We start from the raw sequence: 10822 nt of genomic DNA, 5'->3' as shown, positions 1-10822 counted from the left end.
CATGTGTGTGTGTATATCTATATCTATATCTTTATTTTTATCTATATCTATATCTAAATCACTTTGCTGTACACCTGAAACTAACACACATTGTAAATCAACTATACCCCAATGTAAAATAAAAATTACATTAAAAAATTAAAAGAAACCCCAAATCGAAAAACAAACAAAAAGAATTGCTTTTTCAGATGATAGACTGCTGGGCATTTACCATCCCAGTTCCAATATACATTCTCATCCTTTAGTTTCAGATTCAAAGGGCAGGGTTTTCGTGCGGTCACCAGGCAGCTTGACCCTCTATGACTGCTTCTCATGTTGTGGACAACCCAAGGGGGCTGAACGCCGAAAACTGATGCTTTCAAAATGTGGTGCTGGAGAAGACTCTTGAGAGTTCCTTAGACAGCAAGGAGATCAAGCTAGTCGGTCCTAAAGGAAATCAACCCTGAATTTTCATTGGAAAGAGTGATGCTGAAGCTCCAGTCCTTTGGCCACCTGGTGTGAAGAGCTGACTCACTGGGAAAGACCCCGAGGCTGGGAAAGATCGAAGGCAGGAGGAGAAGGGAGCGAGAGAGGATAAGATGGTCGGATGGCATCACCGAGCCAGTGTTCATGAGTTTGAGCAAACGCCCGGAGATGGTGAACGACAGGGAGGCCTGGCGTGCCGCAGTCCATGGGGTCGCAGAGAGTCGGACATGACTGAGCGACTGAACAGCAACACAACCATCTGCAGTGTGTGGTCTACACTCAGGCTCCCATTATTTCTCACTCATTTTAATCTCAAACAGAGCCTCACATGATGGCCTTGATGTTGGTTGCATTTCAGACAACGGTAGGAGAAGGCTCCTTACAAATGTGACTCAGAGCCGCTGACAGCATGCATGGAAACCAAGAGACGGGTTTCCTCCCGGCCTCTGCATGTTGCTTTAAACCCATTTGTAGTTCAAAGGCAGGGAAGAACAAAACCCAAATATTAATGATTTCAAGAAAGTTCCTCAGGAAGGACTGCATTTGGGCATGATTAAGGGAGAATGTTTAAAAGAAGTTGAAGCAGCCACTCTCTGCTAGAGATCTAAGCGAGAAATTGTCAGGAAGGAAGGGGAATTCCCTTCACACAAGCTGGTACCAGATTTGATATTGCCAACAATTGTATCTTTGACGCATCCCATGTATTTGCATTGGAACAAGACGCTTTGTCAAAATCAGATGCAGGACGGCCACGTCTATCACCGTCTCTTAAACGCTGTGCCGGAGTTTTCAGGTGTCACTCGCCTCCAGGTGGCAGATGGCTCTGGTTTTCGAACAGTGACGTGAATTCGGTCACCTGCTGAATGGGTTTGGCACAGAACCTCAGCACTGTCCTATTTCCAACTTGTCACATTCGGAGGACGTGTTGTGATAGGAAATGGAATTTTGCTGCCTGAGGAGTATAATGCGGAAAGCTGTATCAGCATTTGCCGAGTGTCAGAGCAGTCCATGGCTGTGAGAAGGGGGCTTACCCGCCGACCTCCACGTCTTGTAATGCTGCCTGAGTCAGTGGCATTGTTTTCTTTGAGGGGAGGTATTTTCTTTGAGTGTAGAGCTATTACATGAGCTTTTGAAATGGGTCTTGATTAACCTCAGATTTCTGAATTATAGTGTGTGTTTGACTGAAAGTGTCATAGTTAGCTGTTCTATTACTTCAAAACTGTCATTCTCTCGTATCTGATCCATCCTTCATGTAACTATAGGAGTCACTTCTTAAAATACATTTTGGATCTTCCAAAAGTACAGGTTTTTTTTAATAAAAAAACTATTTTCTTTTGGGGTATATTCTACTTATGGACTTCCCGGGTGGTTCAGTGGTAAAGAATCTGCCTGCCAATGCAGGAGACTCAGGTTCAGTCCCTGTGTTGGGAAGATCCCCTGGAGAAGGAAATGGCAACTCACTGCAGTATTCTTGTCTGGGAAATCCCAGGGACAGAGGAGCCTGGCGGGCTACAGTCCATGGGCTTGCAAAAGAGTCAGACACAAATTAGACACAGCTTAGCAACTAAACGACAACAGTAGCTGATTAATAATGTTGTGATACTTTCAGGCGAACAGCGAAGGGACTTAGCCATACATATCCATTCTCTCTCAAACTCCCCTCCCATCCAGGCTGCCACATAACATTGAACAGAGTTCCATGTGCTATACAGTAGGACCTTGTTGATTATCCATTTTAAATATAGCACTGTATGCATGTCCATTCCAGTTTTCATCACAGATCCTCAAAAATGTAAGATCTCTTTGAGCCACATTTCTTTTTAAAAGACAAAAAAACTTGATTAAGGCATATTTTGTATATTATATATGTCATCATTTTTAATTGTGATTTTCCTAATGTAAATTAAAAAAAAATTAGTGATTTGACTCAGTTGCACAAACCATCACCATAAATCAGTTGTAGAACAGTCTCATCACCCCAGTATGATTCCCTGGGCACATCAATTTTCTCCAGGCAGCCACTCAGCTGCTTTCTGTTTTTATGTTGTTATTCAGTTGCTAAGTCATGTCCTATTCTTTGTGACCCCATGGATGGCAGCACGCCAGGCCTCCCTGTCCCTCACCATCTCCCAGAGTTCACCCAAGTTCATGTCCATTGAGCCGGTGATGCCATCCAACCATCTCATCCTCTGTCGTCCCCTTCTCCTCCCGCTTTCGATCTTTCCCAGCATCAGGGTCTTTTCCAATGAGTCAGTTCTTCGCATCAGGTGGCCAAAGTATTGGAGCTTCAGCTTCAGCATCTGTCCTTTCAGTGAATACCCAGGACTGATTTCCTTTAGGATTGACTGGTTTGATCTCTTTGCAGTCCAAGGGACTCTCAAGAATCTTCTCCAGCACCACAATTCAAAAGTATCAATTCTTCCATGTTAGCTTTGCCTTTTCTGGATATTTCTTGTAAATCAAGTCATTAGTATGTGGTGTCTTATGAATGGGTTCTTTCACTCAGTATAATGTTTCTGAGGTCCATCACGAGATGATGTAGCTGCAATGGAAAACTTTTTCCTTTTCATTGCAGAATAGCCTTCCCTTGTCTCTTTACCAATTGACAGTATTCAGGTTGTTGCCCATTTTAAGGTACCATGAATAATGCAGCAAAGAAATATGAAAAAGTTTTTGTGTGAAAGTATATTTTCACTTCTCTTGGATGGATACCTGGAGAGGAATTTCTGTGTCATATGGCAAGTTTATGTTTAAATTTTTAAGAAACTGATAAAGTATTTTCTAAAGTGGCTGCCCAATTTTATACTCCTACCAGCAGTGTATGAGTGTTTCCGTTTCTCCACATCCTCTCCAGCGTTTGCTATTGTTTGCCTTTTTCATTATAGCTGTTCCAGTGGTTGGAAAATAGTATCTCATTGTGGTTTTTATTGTTGTTGCTGTTTAGCCACTAAGTCGTGTCCAAGTCTTTGTGACCCTATGCTTTATAGCCCTCCCGGCTCCTCTGTCCATGGGTTTTCCCCGGCAAGAATACCGTGGTGGGTTGCCATTTCCTTCTCCAAGAGATCTTCCCAACCTGGGAATAGAAACTGGGTCGCCTGCATTGCAGGTGGATTCTTTAACCGTTGAGCCACCAGGGAAGTGTTTTATTAATGTTTTCTTAATGACTAACAATGTTGAGCATTTTTCATGTGTTGATTAGCCATTTACAGGTCTTCTCTGAGGAAATATCTATTTAAATTTTATACTAATGCTTTGATTGAGTTGCTTATTTCATTATTATTGAGTTCTAAGTGTTGTTTGCGTATTCTGGACAAAGGCCTTTATTAGAAATGTGTTTTGAAAATATTTTCTCCCAGTATGTTGCTTGTATTTTCATTTTTTTATTGATGTCATCTGAATTGCAAAAGTTTTGGATTTTAATGAGGCCCAATTTATTAGTATTTTTCTTTTATGGACCATGCTTTTGATATCATGTCTAAGAAATCTTTACGTAACCCAAAGACTTGAAATTTTTCTATTTTCATCTAAAAGTTTTCTGCTTTGGCACTTATACTAAGTCTCTGATCCCTTGCCATCTTGAGATTAATCTTCTAACGCATTGATTGTGGATTGTCTTTCCATCTGATTAGATGTTTACGTTCTCTCAGCATTATGTTGTAATTTTCAGTGTACTGGTCTTACCTGCTTGTGTTAAAATTGTATGTAAATATTTTATCTTTTTTGATACTATTGTGAATAATATTGGAGAAAGAAATGGCAACCCACTCCAGTATTCTTGCCTGGAGAATCCCAGGGAGAGAGGAGCCTGGTGGGCTGCTGTCTATGGGGTCGCACAGAGTCGGACAGGACTGAAGCGACATAGCAGCAGCAGCAGTGAATAATATATTTTAAAAATTTGAATATTTGATTGTTTGCATATGTATTAGATTACTTGGTGTCCTTATACCTTCTTTGGCAAAGTATTTACTTACAAATCTTTTCCTTACTTTGAATTATTATCTTTCTTGCATTTTGAGAGTTCTCTGCAGATTCTGTATGCAAGTCCTTAATCATAAGTGATTTGCAAATAGTTTCTCCAATATCTCTTTTTTCATTCTTTTAAAGTATCTTTTGAAAAGTGGAAATTTATAGTTTATATGCATTCCGATTTATCAGTTCTTTCGTGGATTGTGCTTTGAGTATGGTATCTGAGAGTCATTTGCCTAATTAAAATCATAAACTGTTTCACCTGTATTTTCTTCTAGAATCTTTGTAGTTAGTTTATGTTTCACATTTAGATCTAGGAAATGCTTTGCCTTAAGCTTTGTATATGATACAAGTATATACCATGTATATGGTATATTTTATGAGGTAACTTTCAAACGGTGCTTTTTTTTTTTTCGCATATAGTAACTTAGATTTAAGCAACATTTGTTGGAAAGACTATCTTTACCCCTCTGAAATGTTGCATCTTTGTCAAAAGTCAGTGTCCATATTTGTGTGTCTATTGCTTGAATCTCTACTTTGTTCCTTTAACCGTTTGTTCATTTTGAAAATTATAATGAACAGTTTTGACTACTATAGCCTATAAATCAAATACTGTTATCCTTCCAATGTTGTTGTTCTTTTCCAACACTCTTTTTTAAAGTCCTTTTGCAATTCTATGTGAATTTAAACTCAATTTGTCATGTTAAAAAAAAAACACTCTGTTTATAGTTTCCTTTGTTGTGCAAAAGCTTTTAATTTTAATTAGGTCCCATTTGTTTATTTTTGCTTTTATTTCCAATATTCTAGGAGGTGGGTCATGGAGGATCCTGCTGTGATTTATGTCAGAGAGTGTTTTGCCTATGTTTTCCTCTAGGAGTTTTATTGTTTCTGGTCTTACATTTAGATCTTTAATCCATTTTGAGTTTATTTTTGTGTACGGTGTTAGGAAATGTTCTAGTTTCATTCTTTTACAAGTGGTTGACCAGTTTTCCCAGCACCACTTGTTAAAGAGATTATCTTTTCTCCATTGAATATTCTTGCCTCCTTTGTCGAAGATAAGGTGTCCATAGGTGCGTGGGTTTATCTCTGGGCTTTCTATTTTGTTCCATTGATCTATATTTCTATCTTTGTGCCAGTACCATACTGTCTTGATGACTGTGGCTTTGTAGTAGAGCCTGAAGTCAGGCAGGTTGATTCCTCCAGTTCCATTCTTCTTCCTCAAGATTGCTTTGGCTATTCGAGGTTTCTTATATTTCCATACAAATTGTGAGATGACAGCCTTCAGAATGGGAGAAAATAATAGCAAATGAAGCAACAGACAAACAATTAATATCAAAAATATACAAGCAACTTCTGCAGCTGAATTCCCGAAAAATAAACGACCCAATCAAAAAATGGGCCAAAGAACTAAACAGACATTTCTCCAAAGAAGACATACAGATGGCTAACAAACACATGAAAAGATGCTCAACATCACTCATTATTAGAGAAATGCAAATCAAAACCACAATGAGGTATCATTTCACACCAGTCAGAATGGCTGCTATCCAAAAGTCTACAAGCAATAAATGCTGGAGAGGGTGTGGAGAAAAGGGAACCCTCTTACACTGTTGGTGGGAATGCAAACTAGTACAGCCACTATGGAGAACAGTGTGGAGATTCCTTAAAAAACTGGGAATAGAACTGCCATATGACCCAGCAATCCCACTGCTGGGCATATACACCGAGGAAACCAGAATTGAAAGAGACGCGTGTACCCCAATGTTCATCGCAGCACTGTTTAGAATAGCCAGGACATGGAAGCAACCTAGATGTCCATCAGCAGACGAATGGATAAGGAAGCTGTGGTACATATACACAATGGAATATTACTCAGCCATTAAAAAAATACATTTGAATCGGTTCTACTGAGATGGATGAAACTGGAGCCCATTATACAGAGTGAAGTAAGCCAGAAAGAAAAACAACAATACAGTATACTAATGCATATATATGGAATTTGAAAGATGGTAACGATAACCCTATATGCGAGACAGAATAAGAGACACAGATGCATGGAACAATTTTATGGACTCTGAGGGAGAAGGTGAGGGTGGGACGTTCTGGGAGAATAGCATTGAAACATGTATATTATCATATGTGAAACAGAACACCATTCCATGTTCGATGCATGTGACAAGGGCTCAGGGCCCGGGCAATGGGATGATCCAGAAGGATGAGAGGGGGAGGGAGGTGGGTGGGGGGTCCAGGAGGGGGAACACATGTAAACCCATGGCTGATTCTTGTCAATGTATGGCAAAAACTATTGCAATGTTGTGAAGTGATTGGCCCCCAACTAAAATAAATAAATTTATAAAAAAAAAAAAAAAAAAAAAAAAAAAACTCTGATAGAATTCTATGGGGAGTAGCACACCGGATCTCGGATTCAATCCAGGGAAATTGACATAAACACTATTGGGTCCTCAGACGTGTGAACACAACACATGTCTCCATTCACTGGTGTTTCATTTATCTTAGCAATACTGTATGGATTTAAGTTTACACACGTATTTCGATGGATTTATCTATTTTACATAAGTTTAATGCTATTGTATATGGTACAATTTGAAAATTTAAATTTTGATTGTCCCTTGATAGAGACATGAAATTGATTTTTGAGGTACTGGTGTTATTTCTACACTGCAACCTTGTTAAACTCCCTTATTTGTCCTAGTAGCTTTTGTAGATTTCATTGGATTTTTGTCATCAATAATCATGTCATCTCAGAATGAAGATAGTTTCCCTTCCTCCTTGCCAATCTGCATCCTTTTTATTTCTTTTTCTGTCCTGAGTGCACTGGACAGAACCTTCAATACCATATCGATAGAAGTGATGAGGGTAGACATCCTTGTCTTGTTCCTGATAGTAGGAGAAAACGTTCATCATTTAATTGGACATTAGCTGTAGTTTTCCCATTGTCGCTTCTTTCAGGGTGAGGGAGTTCACTTTTATTTCTTGTCTTCTGAGAGTTTTTAAGTGGAGCAGATGTTAGATTTTGTAAAATACCCTTTCTGTTCAATTGAGATGAATAATCATAGAGTTTTTATTTTTCATTAAACTTTGGTAATATGGTGAATTCCATGAATTGATTTTCAAATGTTAGACACGTTGCGTTTCTGAATGAAGCCTACTTGTACATGATATATTATTATTATTTTAAAATATTGGTGGGCAATTTACTGAAAGAAAATTTTGTTAGATTTTTTCCACCTATGTTTAAGAGGAACGTTGGTCCCTACTCTAACTTTCTGATAATGTCTTTGCCTGGTTTTGGAATCACAGTAATGCTGGCCTCAAAGAATGAATTGGAAGATGTTTCTTCTTCTTCAGTTTTATGGATGTGTTTGTGCAGAGTCAATGTTTCTTCCTTAAGTGTTGGGTCTATTTCACCAGTAAAGCCATCTACTTCTAGAGACTTTTTTTTGGGGGGGTGGGGTGTGCTGGGATGGGTGCAGGGCAAAAATTCTTAACTGCAAATTCAACTTCTTTAATAGATATAAAGCTGTTAACATCGTCCATTTTTTGGTAGCTTGTATCTTCAAGAAATTTCTCATTTCCTCTGCGTTTTTGAATGTCTAGGCTTAAAGTTGTTCTGATATTCCCTTATTGGATCTATAGTGATGCCACTTCTCTTATTCCTAACGTTGGTCATTTGTATCTTCTTTGTTTCTTGATCAGTGTTACCGGTTATGCTGATCTTAAAGAAGGAGCTTTCGATTTTATTCATTCCTGTTTTTCACTGGCTTCCATTTTGACCTTGTTGTGGTTCAGTTGCTAACTGACTCTTTGTGACCCCGTGGACACAGCCAGACTTCCCTGTCCTCCACTGTCTCCACTCAGTGATGCCACCTAACCATCTCATCTCACTTTGATCTTGACTATTTCCTTTACCCTGTCTATGTTACATTTAATTTGCTATCCTTTTTCTAGTTTTTTTTAAATGGGAAGTTGAGGTTCTTGATTTGAGACCTTTCCTCTTCTCTAATGTCGGTATTGATGTAGGCATCCCTAATTAGCTGTATCTCACATATCCTGGTATGACATCTTTTAATTTTCATTCAGTTTGAAATACTTCCTAATTTCCCTTTTGGTTTCTTCTCTGACCCATGGGTTATTTAGAAGTATGTCATTTTGTTTTCTAATATCTGGGTGTATTCCAGATATCTTTATGTTATTAATTGGTAATTAAATTCCATTTTAGTCAGAACATGTGTGTTCGTGACTTGAATCCTTTGAAATTTGTTTATACTTAATTTGTTTCCAGGTATTAGCCTTCTTGGTTAATTTTGGGCATGCCCTTGAGAAGCCTGCTCATCCTGCTGCTGTGGGTGGGATTTTCTGTGAGTGTCAGTCATGGAGGGACCGTATCCTCGCTGATTTTCTTTATACTTCTTCAAGGTCCTGAAGGAAAAGTGCCGTTTTTTTTTTTTTTTTTTTACTTTGCAGTTACGTCTGTTTTGCTTAATGAATTATGAAACTCTGTAATCAAGTTCACAGGGGTTTAGAATTGTTTGAGCTGCTTAATTGTTTAGAATTGTTGAGCTGCGTGTTCTTAGGGAAATGTCTTTTCTAAATTTCTGCTACTAATCTTGACTCTGAAACCCTTCTGTCTGATCTAAGATTGTCAGCCCTCCATTCTTTCCCCCAGGGTTAGCTGTATATATTCTCCCTGTTGTTAGGGTCCACAAGGGGCTTATAGCATATGATTTAAAAATGGCCGATTGTGGTGACCTGGCAAACAAGGGATGAAGTCACAGTGGCCACATTGCCCTGGTGGCACCCTGTTTTTTGAGAAACTGGTGCCAGTTTCTCGAGACCACGTGACCACCTGACCGTGAGACTCCTCTGACTACAAGACCCCAGCTGCAGGCTAAAGATAAATCAAGGCCCCCTCCCTTCAGGGCACACGTTCCCATCAATGGGGTATGAGAAGGGTTGGCTGTAAAGGGTGAGCACTGATTTCTCCCTAAAGCCAGTCTCTTTCTTTCTTCCGGTAATAAGTCTTTCTCTGCCTGAGAGCCCGGCTCACTCTCTCTTTCTCCGCGCCTGCCTTACCCTGTGTTTTTGCTTTCACTCACTTTTACATCTCTATTTAAAGTTCATTTCTTATAAGAAGCAGAGGGCTGGGTCTTGGTTTTTCATCCAGTCTGACAGTCTCTTCATTTTAATTGGAACGTTTGGTCAAATTACGTTTACTGTGACTGTTGACTTGGTTATGGTCAAGTCCATAAGCTTGCTGTTTTTCTTCTAGTTTTCCCATCTTTTCCTTGCCTCCTTTCTTTCTTTTTCTGCTTTCTTTTCACTTAATGATATGCATTTTAGGATTCCACTTTATTTCCTTTGTTGGAAATTGTTGACTATAATGCTTTAAAAAAAATGGCAATGACTTCAGGGTCTACAGCACACATCTTGAGCTCACCACAGTCTATCTGGACGTGATGCTGTGTCATTTCACACGACGGAAAAGCTTGATGATGGCATGCTGCCATTTCCCTCCTGCTGGCCTTTAAGCTTCCGTGGTCATTTATTTTTCTTATATGTATGTTATAAACCTCCAATACATCATCATTATTTTGTTCAAATAATTATCTTTTAATGAGGTTTAAATAATAGGGCAGAGTCTTAATTATCTACCAAGTTAGTACCATTCCCAGGGCTCCGCCCTCCTTTCTGCAGATTTTATTTCCATCCAGCGTCATGTGTATTCTTTACATTCACTCCAGCTTTGGTGTGGTCAGGGGATCAAGACTTGGGAAGGAACCCGTCCATATAGGAGACGGCAGAGACCAGAAGTGGCTTGGTAGTGACAGGTGAAGAGGAGCCGTGTGGGAGGAGGCTCCAGCAACTAGCCCTACGTGGGGCTGGAGGGGACGGGGCAGGCAGCCTGCCCCTGAGTCCTGGCCAGGGCTGTCTGTGGACCCGAAGAGACAGCACGGTGCTTTCTATAGAGCTTGGAGAGAAAGGTCACTTTGCTATCTCTCTGCCCAGATCTTTCTTTTTATTCATAGTTAATTGCTGCATTTCTGTAGCTTCCACAATGTCCCACTTAATCCTTAAGACGTTTTGCCTTGAATTCGAGTTTAATGAAGTTAAATCGCTCACATGCTTCTCCTGCTGGCTTGTGATCGCTGAAGGAGACAAGGCTGTGCGTTATTCTTTGTATTCCAGCTGCTATTAAGTCCCCAGAACAATGCCTCGCACACAATGAGAGATTAATAAATTTGGGTGACTCCCATGAACAAAGGCGCTTACTTCCCAGTGACACAATATAAGCATGATTGAAGGCTCTTTCCTCATGGAACGCAGCGCTGCGTGTCCTCTGCTTTATGCTTGAGGACTTCGTAGGCGTGCA

The sequence above is a fragment of the Giraffa tippelskirchi genome, chromosome 2 (assembly GCF_054371585.1).
Source record: "Giraffa tippelskirchi isolate mGirTip1 chromosome 2, T2T-mGirTip1v1.2.pri, whole genome shotgun sequence".
Classification (NCBI taxonomy): domain Eukaryota; kingdom Metazoa; phylum Chordata; class Mammalia; order Artiodactyla; family Giraffidae; genus Giraffa; species Giraffa tippelskirchi.
Note: the sequence above shows the minus strand (reverse complement) of the source record.